Raw genomic sequence first — 15,251 nt, forward strand, 5'->3', positions numbered from 1 at the left:
AAGGGGAATCCCCAATTTATTCATGTTACGCTCGGTAGTCTTTGGATTTTCGTCGTGGTTCTGTACAGTTTTTGTGTGAAATTCGATACGCGTTCACGTGTTTTGGCATTGTTTGTTTAAAAGTGAAAATGATTCGCTGAAATGGAAGCCAAAGTTCAGATCTTGAAAAAGCTTGGTAAATGTGTTCACAGGAATCGGTTAGCCCTAGAATGATGATTTGATGTGGCGCTATCTGCAATCAGCTATATCAAATCGAATAAATCATCAATTTTAAACGCTGCTTCTAATACCTATCATGAGGCTAACAATAAATCATTGCACATCGCTGAATATTAGTTATGAAGTTATTGATTAAATTTTGTCTTTTTTAATGTGTTCCTATCGATCTTTTATGTATTTTTAATGAAAAAATATATTTACTGTAATTAGAGGTTTTGTTTTTTTGATGTCTTTTTTCATATACTGGGGAGGCTTCCGTAATTCGATATCGAACAAGAACGAGTATAAAATAATCGTTTTCGCTTTCCGTAACACAAAATGTCGACGCGTCGTATCGAACGTTCGATACAAACTGTCCGATACCAAATAAGGTGTCGAATTGCCTTTTTGGAAGTTATAATTTTATGCTTTGGTGATTATTTAGGGAATGATTATTTCTTCAGAGATTAAGAAGCAAACGCTATTTATAAAAGAAAATATTTTGGTAGCTCCAAAAATCTTTCTAAACACCCTTTAAAATCTGCAAACGAAAGAGATCATACCAAGATACGGGAACTAAAATGGCATAATCGAGCGTTCGATATCGACTTGAACTATCGAATCAACGAGCGTCGACTATCGAATTACGGAAAGCCACCCCTTTGTTGTTACCATATGTTTTCCCGTTTTTATGAAAAAACTGAATGAGGTACAATTTCATTGCAGTTTTTTTTTAATGGAAATTTACCTAATTTTTATGGTTTTATGCAAATAAAAAAACGTACAGCAATTAGAACAAAGTAGTTCTAATTTGTGAGCGTCTTCTGTATATGCATCTATTTCGTATATTTATGTATGTTGGCATGTGTAGTGTCACATATGTAATAAAAATGTTAGGAGGGTATTTGTTAGCTTTGTTTTTTTTCAGCTATTAACTGAAGAGCTTGTTATTTTTCTCACTGTTGCTGAGTACAAAAAATGTACAGCAACGAACAGAAATATGGCAGTGTAAATTTTTACCAAATTTCAAATTTCGTCATTTAAATTCTTTTTTCCTCATTTCGATATTTTAAGAACAAACTTTTATACATTTTGTAACTAACACTATGGAAAATAATTATTGATATTAGAGAAAATTGGAAAGTTTACAAACGGCGATGGTTACTAGGACATGTTTCTGAATTTACTTCTTCATCAGCTAACTTTTCGGGAGCTGAGTATTAAACTCGAAATCTCCAACATTCATACTTTATACTAGTGTAAAGGCAGATGCTTTTAACCACTCAGCCATATGAATGCCCCGCTGCTTGTTTTGTAATTGTTCTCTAAGTATTGCCTTTTTGTTGCTATTCCTTTACTCACCATTTAGGTACATACTATATCTATATGCTTTTAAGGCATAATTGTGTGGAATATTTATAGGCTCGCTTAAGGGCTTAGTAACATTGGATTTTTATAGTAGTGCTTTTATTAGCAGTACTTCTGCTGTTCACTATTATTCAATACATATAATAATATGGAAAATAGTAGGAAAAGCGTTTTCCAAAAAGTTTAGAAACTAGAGAAAATTTTACGAAAACTTCGAATTTTTTATTTGGGGTTTTCTTAATTCCCCTATAAGGGGAGTTCAGGATCTTGTGCAAATGGTCTAGCATCATTGTATTTGCAAACTGGTGTAGTATTTGTACATAAAACGCCAAAAATTATACGGCTAAGCATTTGCTGTGTCATGGCAAATAAGCAACATCAAAAGCCGTAGTTTATTTTTACAATTTTGAATAGCAAATTAACAACTGTCAAAACAAAACAAAATATACGAAGAAAAAATTTAAAAAGAAAAAAAGTTGTTCACGATCCGTAGCTTTCATTTGCTTTAGCAACGTTTCCAACAAAGGAAATTTGTATGAAATTTAAGCCTGCGAACAAACGAAACCGAATTCGAAATTTAAATTCATGGTTGAACGTTAAGGAGTGGACCAGAAAATCGACACATTTGAAAATAGCAATAGAAATATTAGAAATTCCATAACGAAATGTTTTAGTCATTAGTTGCGTTCCAATCAAGCGTGATCAAAATACGGATAGAAATTTAACATTCAAATGCAACAACAACGCTGTGATCTTGATATCTATCTGCATCAGTTTCGAATCAACAGGGTTGATTTGGTTTTTTGTGGAAAATTTTTGACAGCACTTACTCTGTTTTTGGTAGCGATTCTTGTGCATGCGTTTCAAGCAGCTCACTACTGCCGGTCGCTTGCGGCCAAGTATCCTCTGGGTAGCCTCTGAACATCCGTTTAGCGGTGAGCTAATGTGAGAAGGTGACAACCTGGCTAGGCCACTCTGACAATCGGTTTAAGGGCTAGCCGGGGAGATCTCATCGGAAGCGTCTGTACACCTCTAGGTGCGGCTGCAAGCGAGCGCCTGTCTTGGAGCAATCGTGCTTGGCGACTTTAACGCCAGGGTAGGCAAAGAAGGTGTGTTTTGCCCTACAGTTGGGAAGTTCAGCCTACACAATGAAACTTCTCCTAACGGACTGAGGCTGATTGACTTTGCCGATGCTCGAAACATGGTCATAAAGATACATCAAGCTACATGGTTGTCTCCTGATCGAAATACTCGCAATCAGATTGTGATATACGGACGGCATGCCTCCAGTGTTTCAGATGTGCGCACGATCCGAGGACCTAACATCGACTTGGACTATTATCTCGTTGCAGCCAAAATACGCACCGCCTCAGCGCGGCTAAAACCAAAGAACAAAAAAACACATGGAAAGCTAGACGTCGAAAAGCTTCAATCACAACAGACTGCCAATGATTTCGCATCTCGACTCTCACACCTGCTCTCTGAGAGCACAACTCATTCTGAAGGAATACACGAGCAGTGGGAGCATATCTACCGGCGGCCACGAAAAAACAACTGGTACGATGAAGAATGCCGCGTTGCAACCGAAAGAAAAGACGCTGCCTGCAGGGCTACGTTAAAAGCGAGCGCGACAAGAGGAGTGTGTGAACGCTATCGTGAGTTGAAAAGGGAAGCGAGACACCTTTTCAGGAAGAAAAAAAGCAGAAGCAGAAAGCCGTGAGTGCTTGAGCTGATAGCCACTAGGAATAACGCCCGAAAATTTTACCAAAAAATACAGCAACAGACTGAAGGTTTTAAGACCGGGGCACACAACTGTAGGAGCGAAAACGGCGACCTTGTAACTGATGTCCAGAGAGTGCTTAGATTATGGAGGGAACACTTCTCTGCTCTCCTAAATGGATACAGCAATTCACCGCGCAGAGATGAAGAACCCGATCCTGCAATCGATGATGAAAAATATATGTCCCCCCGCTCGATTATGACGAAATTAGGATAGCAATAACCAGATTGAAAAACAGCAAGGCCGTTGGCGCTGATGGATTGCCTGCGGAGTTATTCAAGTACTGCGGCGAGGAGTTGGTAAGGCGCATGCAGCAGCTTCTTAGCAAAGTATGGGCGGACGAGTGCATGCCCGACGGTTGAAATCTAAGTGTTCTTTCCCCAGTCCACAATAAGGGGGATACTGCAAAATGCACCAACTATCGTGGAATCAGCCTTCTTAATATCGCATAAAAGGTCCTTTCAAGTTTATTGTGGGAAAGATTGAAGCCCACCGTGAACCGGCTGATTGGACGTTATCAGTGCGGCTTCAGACCTGGTAAATCTACCATCGACCAGATTTTCACAATGCGCCAAATCTTGGAAAAAACCCGTGAAAAGAAAATCGACACACATCACTTATTCGTCGACTTTAAAGCCGCCTTCGACAGCACGAAAAGGAGCTGCCTATATGTCGCTATGTCTGAATTTGGTTACCCCGCAAAACTTATACGGCTGTTCAAAATAACGTTGAGCAACACCATCAACTCAGTCAGAATTGGGAAGACCCTCTCCAAGCCGTTCGAAACTAAACGAGGTTTCAGACAGGGTGACCCCCTATCGTGCGATTTTTTTAATTTGATGCTGGAGAAAATTATACTAGCTGCAGAACTTAACCGCACTGCAACAATATACTATAAAAGCGTGCAGTTACTGCCATATGCTGACGACATTGATATCATTGGCCTAAACACCCGCGCTGTTAGTTGTGCTTACTCCAAACTGGAAAAAGAAGCGGTAAAGATGGGTTTGATGGTGAATGAGGACAAAACGAAGTACCTGCTGTCATCGAGCAAAGAGTCAGCGCATACGCGCTTTGGCAATCACGCTACTGTTGGCAGCCATAATTTCGAAATAATAAAAGACTTCGTTTATTTGGGAACCAGCGTCAACACTAGCAACAACATCAGCACTGAAATCAAGCGAAGAATCAATCTTGCCAATATATGCTACTTTGGACTAAGTAGGCAATTGAAAAGTAAAGTCCTCTCTCAGCGAACGAAAATCATATTCTACAAGTCACTTATCGTACCCGTCCTGATATATGGGGCAGAAGTATGGATCATGACATCAGCAGATGAAGCGGCTTTGGGAGTGTTCGAGAGAAAAGTTCTTCGAAAGTTGTATGGACCTCTACGCGTTGGCGATGGCGAGTACCGAAGAAGATTTAATGATGATCTGTACGAGCTATACGCAGTCATCAACATAGTCCAGCGAATTAAAACGCAGCGGCTGCGCTGGCTAGGCCATGTTATGCGAATGGAAGATGATGCTCAGGCCAAGAAAGTGTTTCTATCGGAACACGCCTATGGAAGCAGAGATAGAGAGCGGCCCCCATTCCGTTGGAAGGACCTGGTGGAAAGCGATTTAAACTCACTTGGTGTGATCAATTGGCGCCGATCGGCGGAGCGAAGGAGCGACTGGCGCGCCTTGTTGGACGGCCATGACCGCTTAGACGGTTAAGCGCCAATTAAGTAAGTAAGTAAAATATTTACATAACATTCATTTTAAATCATGATAGAAAAACTATACATATTTTAAATACCAGAACCACAACATGATGTGCAAATGCTTTTTGTACAAAGCTCTTGACAGAAGTAAAGTTTTTAATATCATCCTTGGGATTAAAGTTATTTAGTTCAAAGCATTTCTTTTGGTATCTCTCCTGACATTTTTGAACGGGTTTAACTGCTGACCCCTTTGTTAATCATTAGTACTCTAGATTTTTTAAAGTGGAAATTCCATACAATTTTATATGGAAAATATATAGCATTTGTGGTATGATTTAAAGAACTTATAATAATCGTTATTAGTTTGATAATTTGTTTTACATTTTTAAGTTAAATTTGATGGAGCGATTCGGGGAAAAAAGTTGAAAATAACAGGCATCCTATTATGTCTACACACAGGGCCGTAGAGAGAAAATCCGGGCCCGGGACTAAACAATTTACGAGCCCCCTATAAAAAATCCACTAATACATTTCATTAACTTGAATTAATTACGTCCCATTCATGAATAATTATTGATGGATTACATAAAAAAAAAAAATTTTACCACATCAACTAAATGATTTTTGGACTAAGAGCTGACGTAGAAATAAAATTCTTTTTTAACAGCCACATATTGTTACAAATAATATTTTCTAGTTATTTGGTAACATTTTAATACATTTCTGATAAATTTAATGATGATTATAAATTTAGTTATTCAATATAGAAATTTCGGATATCAAAGAGTGGCTTTACTTGCTTTTTTCGCTGCAAAATTTGTATAATCATATCAAAATTTAACTGTCTTGCCAAAACGGATTCACCACAAAGCGTGGCAAGTCCGGAAACTCGCTCTTGAGATAAACACGAGCTATGAAAGTTTTTGATTCTTTAAAGGACGCTGAAGGAACGTTCTGCACTAGCTACAGTGACAGGTATAGTGCAAAAGATACGTAAAGCAACACAAATGTTGGGGAAAATCGTATACAGATTTTGAACATATGTAGATGGCATTTCGCAATTCCAATGGTGACAGACCTTTATCAAAATTTGCTTCGTAAATGTGTTTCAAGTGAATTATTTCGCATTATAAGCTTTGAGAAATGTCCGACTTGTATTTTTCGACAAATTTTGCTGCGCTCACCCGAACCGTAGTTTCATCCATGTCTTCAAATTGCCACAAAAAGGAAAACGTCTCGCTAAAAATTCTTATAGCTGCAAATCGTTCAGTAATGCCAGTGATTACCGAATCAACGATCACCAGGAATATATTGGTTTTAAAATCAGACTCTGAATCATCCGGAATCATCTCATTTAAATTATCTTCAGAACGTCTTTTGGGTTTTTTCTTTCGAATGCCCGGAAACTTTGGCGAGATGTTTAATTGAATAGCAACTGTTTTGCATTCGTTTACAATTATTTCCCATTGGTTCCTGATCAACTTCAAATCAGCTAATAAAGCATTTAGATGTCGCACCTCAACATCTAAGGCGGCGGCTCTAGCTTGGAGGACCACGTTTCTTTCATTAATGGTAGTCAGTATTTTGAACCAAATTGAGGACAGCAAGATATATTCGAACTTGTTGATGTACTTGAGTAACAGCGCCGTATGCTTACGCAGTCAAATTTGACTTTTGGCTGTAAGACTATGAATAGAGCTCGGTACATTTTTTTTGAGGATGTCCCATTGTTGTGGAGTGCTGCTGAAAATAGTAAAACATTTTTGTACAATTCCGAAGAAAGTAATTGCAGCCGTACAACATTCTGCAGCATCAACACCACATAAATTGAGGCTGTGGGTTGCACAAGGCGAGTAATCAGCATTCGAGTTTTTTGCGAGAATGTGACGTAGTGCTCCGTTGTAAGCTCCTTTCATATTGGCGCCGTTATCGTACCCTTGTGGGAGTGCCACGAAATCCCAAACAAAAAAAAAATACCCAAACACAAAATCCCCAAAGAAAAAAAAAAAATACCCAAACACATAATCCCCAAAATCAAAATCCCAGTACTATGATAAACATCATGACCGTGTAAAAAATAGCAATATCTCTTTCCTCCTTCATTCATATTTATGTATGTATAATTATATATTCATGTTTTGGCAATACATATTTTTACTTATCCATATATAGGACTGCTAGTCGCTCTAATTCGAACAAGCTAAGAGAAGCGTGTACTACGCAGAAGGACATCACCGTGGCGGTAGCCACGGTTATACCACACACCCGGACTTGGCATGGCGTAGCCCAGGGTTATTTTTTATAAGCGCGGCCGAAGGCCGCCTATGCAGAAAGTTGGTATGGATTATTAGCCTTTTCTGGTCGCGGCGATTTTAAACATAATTTGAATTTATTTCACACATAAAATGGTGATTTTGTGTTGGGGATTATGAGTTTGGGGATTTTGATTTTGTGGATTTTGATTTTGGGGATTTTGATTTGGGGATTTTGTTTTGGGGATTTTGATTTTGGGGATGATGTGGTAGACCCAGCTTCCCTCACGTGCTTTGCACAAATTTCTATAAACTCGTTCTGAATGTCTGGGGAAAGATAGTGAACTTGTAAACGTTTGTGCTGCTGTTTTGAAATCCTAACTTTCCCCAAATGATCTCTAAGTGTGGGATCATAATGGCTTATGGGATCTTAGATGCCCAAAAAAATGTCCATCGTTTCGTTCACCAACATATATATCTTCGCCTTGAAAGCTAGATCCCTTTCACCCAAAAATAAAATAGTGTCCAAAATTCTATATAAAATTTCTTTCCACTTTTGAGTTTCAGTGAATAGCTGTTCATTGATAAGTATATCAATTGTAGCCTCCTTTTGAATTAGATTTTGTAAAGAACGCCATTGAATATAACATTTAATGTGATCTTGAGTATTTTCATGTGATGGCAGTTTATCCTATAGCTTCTTCCATACTTGGAATTTCGAATATCCGCCAGGACAACAAATTTTAGGTCGATTTAAAGTATTGGTGCTTAACAGACGGCATGGTAGGCAATAAAAAGCAGGTCGTTTTTTTAGGGATTTTCGTTTATCTCGATTCGTCTATCACCTGGCGACATTTTGTTTTCCACGTATTGTAGTGCCCTCGACGCGCAAACTATGCGCTAAGTTTCAAGTCTCTGTATCACCGAGAAGTTAGTTAAAAGTCGATCGCAAAATTTCCATTTTAAAATCAATTTTCTGTATATCTCGATCCGTGCGCCACCTAGCGGATTTTTTTCACTTGCATTGTAATGTCTCCCTGATCTGAACTATGTTCTAAGTATCAAGTGTCTAGCTCAACGAGAAGACCGAAAAAGAATTTTCCGTGGGTCAAAAATTCGTATGGAAACATGATAGCGACTTAATAGAAAAGTAGAAAAAAATGAATAATTTCCTCAAGACTGTTGGCTTTTACAAAATTAGCATCACTACCAATATACCACTAAAGATAGTTTTCTACTACAATTTTCGCTGCAGGGGATTGAATTATTCCCCGTTTTCCGTACTTCGTAAAAGCAACGCGTCTTGATTTTTAAATCTGGGAGTGTCAAAGCTCTGTCGTTACTAGAGAAAAACCTCTAGTAATTGAATTGGTACACATCTGGATGTTCACATTGATAGTTTTTTTCCGAATTGTGTGTTGAGATTTTCCTCCATACGAAGTGTGAACAGTGAACAATTTTTTTTATATGGCTAAAAAATCTGAAACACCCTTCACAAAAAAAATTTTCAAAAATCAGTGCGTATTCCAGCGGTTCTATTACTTATGTTTTGTTAAGCTGGAAAAGATTGGGCTACACAACTGCATACACATGCAAATTTAAAAAGCTCTAAATAATAAGTTCGAAATTTTCATAAAATTATCCCGAACTTTCGAATTTTTTCTAAAATGTTCATGTAATTGGTTTGCATCATTTCAAAAATATGGCAAATAAGAACATAAGAAAAAAGTTGAATAAAAATTTAGTAAAAACTTTCCCTGCTATTTTTCTGTTCGCTGCTATATATTGTAACTAGTATTTTAAGTAGTAACTACCATCAGATATGTCGAATATTGCTAAAGTCATCTAGGGCTTTATTGTTAGTGTTATTGTCGTCCTTGCTTAAATTGCAAAAATTTTCTAGAGTAGCAGCTGTAAATACCATAATAGTCTTACTGATAAGGTAAATACAATTTGGGGTTATTTAAAGAAAATTTAGATGAAAAATAAATCAGGATTTAGCCGTTTTATTGTTCCAAATATAGCCCTTGCAAGTGTCAATGTTGTTAAGAAAAGGATATTTGGTCTTACTGATGAAATATTCACCCCCATGATTTCTCAACGGATATGGGATTGATTGACTCCACCGCAGCTCGAAATAAGGAGATTTGTGGCACCAGGTTCGAGCACAAAAATATGCTTAAAAGTACTTAGCTGCCTTTTGTTCGAAGAACATGAAATCGTTCACGTCGTGATTGACGGCGGGCATAGCTCCAGTGTCCCATATAACCGCAATCTATAACGATCAATTTACGGCTCGGACCACCGTGTAGCAGTCAAGACGCGCATACACCTCGGAGAAGCAAATAAAGTACGGGTAGTACCCCAAAGAAAGTTTGAAGACGACTTCTTCACTATGCTACGTATGGCAACTGCGAACACCAACATTTTTTTGTAGCGACCCCAGAAAAATAGCTGGTACCTTGAGAAAATTTGCGCTGCCTCGGGAAAAAAGGATACTGCGGTGTGTCACCTACTTGGATAAAAGAAACGAGGGGCAGAAAAACGTAAAATTTTTCAGATGCTTGCTGACAGGAATATCCCAGTGTTTCAATACCGCGAAGGATGCCTGTAGAAATTTTAGTGGTGATATTGAGGATGGTACAACTTTGCGCCGCTTTACTATAACGAAGTGAGAATGCCAATATCTTGGCCAAGATATAGCACAGGCGCCGAAAAACGACGGACTTCCAGCCAAGCTGTTAAAACATCAACGAAGGACCATGCATCAATCCGTATTAGAATTTCAGTAAGCCCTGCTGAATCCACCATAAATGCGATATCGAAAACAGCGCCAATTATCGCAAACCGATCTACTTAATGTCGAATGTAAGAATATATGTAGCGCAATGAGCCATAAATTGACACACAAAGTCAACGAACTGAACGCTCCTTTTCAGTGCAACTACGTTAACTACGTTTCAGTTTAGTTTCCTGCAAAGTTAATAGGGGTCTGCGAAATAGCGTTGAGCAATACCAGCATTTCTATTAGGATTGGGATGTACATCTCCGAGCCATTAGAAACAAGACGCTACTTCAGACAAGTTAACTCTATTTCGTGCAATTTTTTTAAACAGACGGAATTTCTTTGAAAGATGGGATTTCCTGGGGGGTGTTAGGGAGAAAAGTTCGCCGGAAGATTTGTGGTACTGTCCGTGATGTCAACGGTGTGTATCGAAGTAAGTGAAATGATGAATTAACATCGTGTAATGAATAAATGTGTCCGTTTTCTGTAACAGAGGAAGGGGAGCACTACCAATGATTAATTGAGACAACACTTGATCTCCCCTTTGGCACCCGTTGTCATAAAGCAGGAACGCTTATGATACGACATCTTAGCAAACCACGCCTCTCTTCAGTGTGACTCATTTTGATAGGAAAATAATTAGAAACTAATCAAAATCATTGTTGTTTATTTTTTTTTCTGTGCCTACTTTTCTTCATATGCGCTTTCCTTTCGTTTTGGCGTCTTACTGCTGCTCTTATTTTTACTGCTCTTTCTCCTTTCTTGTTCATTCTTACTTTTCCTCAACTTATGTTGTTCTCTTTATATCGCCGTCTTCTCAAATATTTTCTGCTTCCTTTATGTCTTTCATGTTCCTTCTTCCTCCATCTCCTATCGCAATACCCCTGTGACACCCCTTCTTTATCTTTGTACCTTCTCCCTTCCCGATTTCTTTTTCATCAGCTTTTTTTACCCGTTGCTGTTTTCCTTGTTGTTTGTCTTCTAGGTCTTACTCTTACGTACTCTTACGTACGTTGTGGGGATGATTCATTCTGTCGCTGCAAGGAGGGCCGTCTTCAATTAGATGTCTGCTAGGATGAACGTTTCTGAATATCTTGTTTGTCGCCTTTATAGGGAGTACTCTCTCCTCACCTTGTAGATAATGCTTTGGCAACGTAAGAAGACATCCCGCGGCAGTTCTGGGCGCGGTGATTCGACAGGCCTGCAGTTTCCTCTAATGCGTTTCATTTAAACTTTTCCCTGTCTTTTCCCCAGGTGATGCCACGGATGAACTTGAGGGTTTTGTTCTGGCTCTGCAACTTAGTACACGGCTGCACGCTCGTCAAAATACAGATCATAATCGAAACGCACCCACAAAAAGAGGGGAAGGGGGGGGGGGGGAACCTGCGATATATAGAGACCAAACGCCACGCTGCGGCATCCCTTATTTAACTCTTATTGGATTTGATTTTACTTTCCTGAATTGGACAAATGCCTGCCAACCTTTCTACCACCTGTCTGCCTTCTTTTTGTCTTACCACCCCTTTCCATCCAATTCTCTCATATGCCAACGCTCGTCTCTCCTATATACAGGATTACTGTATTATAAGGTTTATCGATCCTCAGAGAAAGTAGCACTCCTTTTTTTCAAATCACTTACACATTTTTTTATGAGGACTTGTATAGATTTGTTCACCTATCACAGCTTGTTGATCTAATTGCTAAACACATCTTCGACGTTTTGTATGTCAATTTGCCAACTCACTTTGTATGCTTTTCTTTTTGGAAGTGGCTCCTTTTTGGGCACATTCCCTTACTTGGTATATAAGTTATTGTTTTTGTTACTTAAATCAGTGTTGTTGTTGTAGCCTAATGCGTTTCATCTTTATCTTAATGACTTCACTGCTATGCGTTTCCTGCGTACGCATTCCAGGATTTCGGTTTTGCTTTTCTCATTGCCCTTTTAGTACATATTTATTGGTTTTTGGCTTTGTTTCCTTGAGACCTGTCTCTCTGTTGTTATACCCAGCTGTATTTGTACACAAAGTATTATAACTTTGATTGGATAACGGTTGGTTGTACATGTATAAAGGAATCGAGATAGATATAGACTTCCATATATATAAAAATCATCAGTATCGAAAAAAACTTGATTGAGCCATGTCCGTCCGTCCGACCGTCCGACCGTCTGTCTGTCCGTTAACACGATAACTTGAGTAAATATTGAGATATTTTCACCAAATTTGGAACACGAGCTTATCTTGATCCAGAATAGATTGGTATTGAAAATGAGCGAATTCGGATGATAACCACGACCACTTTTTATATATATAACATTTTGGAAAACACAAAAAACATGATTATTTAGTAATTAATACACCTAGAATGTTGAAATTTGACGAGTGGACTGATATGGAGACTCTTGATAAAAAATTGAAAAAATTTTTTTTAAATGGGCGTGGCACCGCCCACTTGTGATAAAATCAATTTTCCAAATATTATTAATCATACATCAAAAATCGTTAAACCTATCGTAACGAAATTCGGCAGAGAGGTTGCCCTTACTATAAGGAATGGTTTGAAGAAAAATTAACGAAATCGGTTAAGGACCACGCCCACTTTTATATAAAATATTTTTAAAAGGGTCATGGACGAATAAAATAAGCTATATCTTTGCAAAAAAAAAGCTTCATATCAATGGTATTTCATTTCCCAAGTGGATTTATAACAATAAATAGGAAAAACTTCAAATTAAAAAAAAAAAATGGGCGTGGCACGGCCCTTTTTATGACTAAACAATTTTCTATGTTTCGGAAGCCATAACTCGAAGAAAAATTTGTTCAGAATAGAACCATATGTATGTATATGAATTATTGCGCGCCTTGTAACACTATTAAGCACACAAAACAAGCAACAACAGCATTTCAAGTGTACAGCTGGGTATGTAATGTTCGGTTTCACCCGAACTTAGACTTCCTTACTTGTTTTATTTGTTTTTATGTTCATTGTCATATCTTCGATGCATATATGCTAAATATGTATGTATGTATGTATTGTCGGCTCGTATGTAGTATGTGACTTTGCTCCTCTTGTTGCCTTCTTATCAGCAACATACAATAAATTCTCTGTTGTCGTTTGCTACCTTCAACCACCATTTGAAGCCGATTTTTCAAGCCTCCGCTTAGCATTACCCCCACTATCGACCGTAAAAACCAATCGGTTTGTTTTATGCCTTCCAAAGCGAGAATGAGCTGAGATTTCGCACGTAGTTGTTGTTCTTGTTATTTTGTTGTTCCTGACATACTGCCAATATGATTGAATCTTTATCTGAGGAAAGAGTAATGCTGGTTGTTGTTGTTGCTCCCTGCTTATGTTGTTTTATTTATATTTTGCGCCTTTACTTTTTTCCAAGCTATGCGACAAATCTTTGACCGGGCGCTTTTATGTTTCTCCTTGTTGTAGTTCTTGTTGTTAGTTGCAAGCTTTTATCAGATTTCATTTGGTTTGTGCGTAGTTGCAGATATGTTTTTACGTTTCACTAAACACATTTTTGTGTAACAACAATTGACACGAGTCATGTTAGGGGGATATAGTCCCGTTTGAGTTTTGGCATTGTGCGGTATTCTTACTCTATGTTTCTTTTAGATTGAGATCAACTTCAGAGATGGAGATAAATTTCCATTTACATCGGACTATTAGATTCAGCAAAACTTCAGGTTCTCTACTACGATCACGGTTTAAATAGGACAATTCCAAAGCGTTGTCCCTCAACTTTGTTAAACCACCCCGAAACTTGTGTTCAACAGAGCGTGCTTTGTTGAAAAGATGCTGGTACACTTCAATGCCTTCAGAATATTGGATGATGTGGTATTCTGATTGTAGATGGAGAAGCAAGGGCGATTTTCAGACCCACACTATTACAGGCAGAACTCCCAATATATCCAAACTGTGAACTTGGAGTGCAAGTTACTGAGCCATATCTAAGAAAACGTTTATCGAAGGTCCTTCTCGAACCAGGAGCAGAGATGTGGTAATTTAAGGCAAGCTACACTCTTGTATCAACTAACCGTTAAGATCCCTCAACCTAAGAGGTAGACTAGACGATTCACTATTACCTAAATGGTGCAAGTTTCTGGAACGTATCTGATTTATATGCAGAGAGAACCACAACATAATAAGCCTTTCAGAGGAAATGTTTTATTTAAGCTTGGTAATTTTAGCTTGCATTCTAATATTTAATAACTACGCTCAGGGCTTCGATTTCTCGGAAGTTTTTCGCGTTTGGCAGCCAAATACTTTGAGTCTGCTTCCACTATGATGACCTCCTCGCTAAAACTGGACCTTTTACTTATGCTTAACCAGCTGAACCTTCAAACGTGGCACGCTAAACCTGTGGCTCTCCTGCAAAATCCTAATAGAAGTTGGAGCTGTCTTTCCCGTGGTGGCGACTAACCTGACGTCAGATTTGCAGGCATTCACATTCTAAATCGCCTTATCCAGCAGAGAGTAGAATTTGCTACTTATGATGATATGAACTATTCACGGACGTAAATCGGGATTGTGAGGGACCAGCTTTAACAAATAAAACAATTTCAGTTAAGTATTCGAACGGAGAGTAGCTCTTGCTAACAAGTGCTACAATGCGCACACTTCTTAAAGTTTATATCGTAGACATCCCAATAAAATAAGGCGGGAGCTGCTCATGAAAGACCAAGCAGGAAAGGCGTGTCCCTCTCTTACGACATAAGAGCCAAAAGCTACTGCTATTACTAAGAAGACACTGCCTTCTGGCGTCATATGCTAATATAACAGACATCGTTTGTGATAGCAGATAAAAGACGTGCGGGTTGCCGGCGGCAACAAGACTATTTCGTACTGCGCTCGTGTCCTAGACCGCGGGTCACAATTGGTGATCGTGGGGGGAGTGGGTAATGTGTGCGTATCGGCGAGTGCGCATGGGGTTCTAACCCCACCTCAACACTTAGGCGGGTGGTTCGGAGTAAGGGCATACTCAACCGGTAGTAACTTCGGCTGCGAAAATTCTAAAGCCGTACGACGGAGAGCAGATAACCCATGGAGCTTACTCCGTTTTTGCTAATTTTGGTTAGCTCGAATGTGGAATTGCATTGCAACCGGTTGCCATGGCCCTTAGAATGGAAGAGTTGTTAGATAGGCCACCAA

The sequence above is a fragment of the Eurosta solidaginis genome, chromosome 3 (assembly GCF_040869045.1).
Source record: "Eurosta solidaginis isolate ZX-2024a chromosome 3, ASM4086904v1, whole genome shotgun sequence".
NCBI lineage: Eukaryota > Metazoa > Arthropoda > Insecta > Diptera > Tephritidae > Eurosta > Eurosta solidaginis.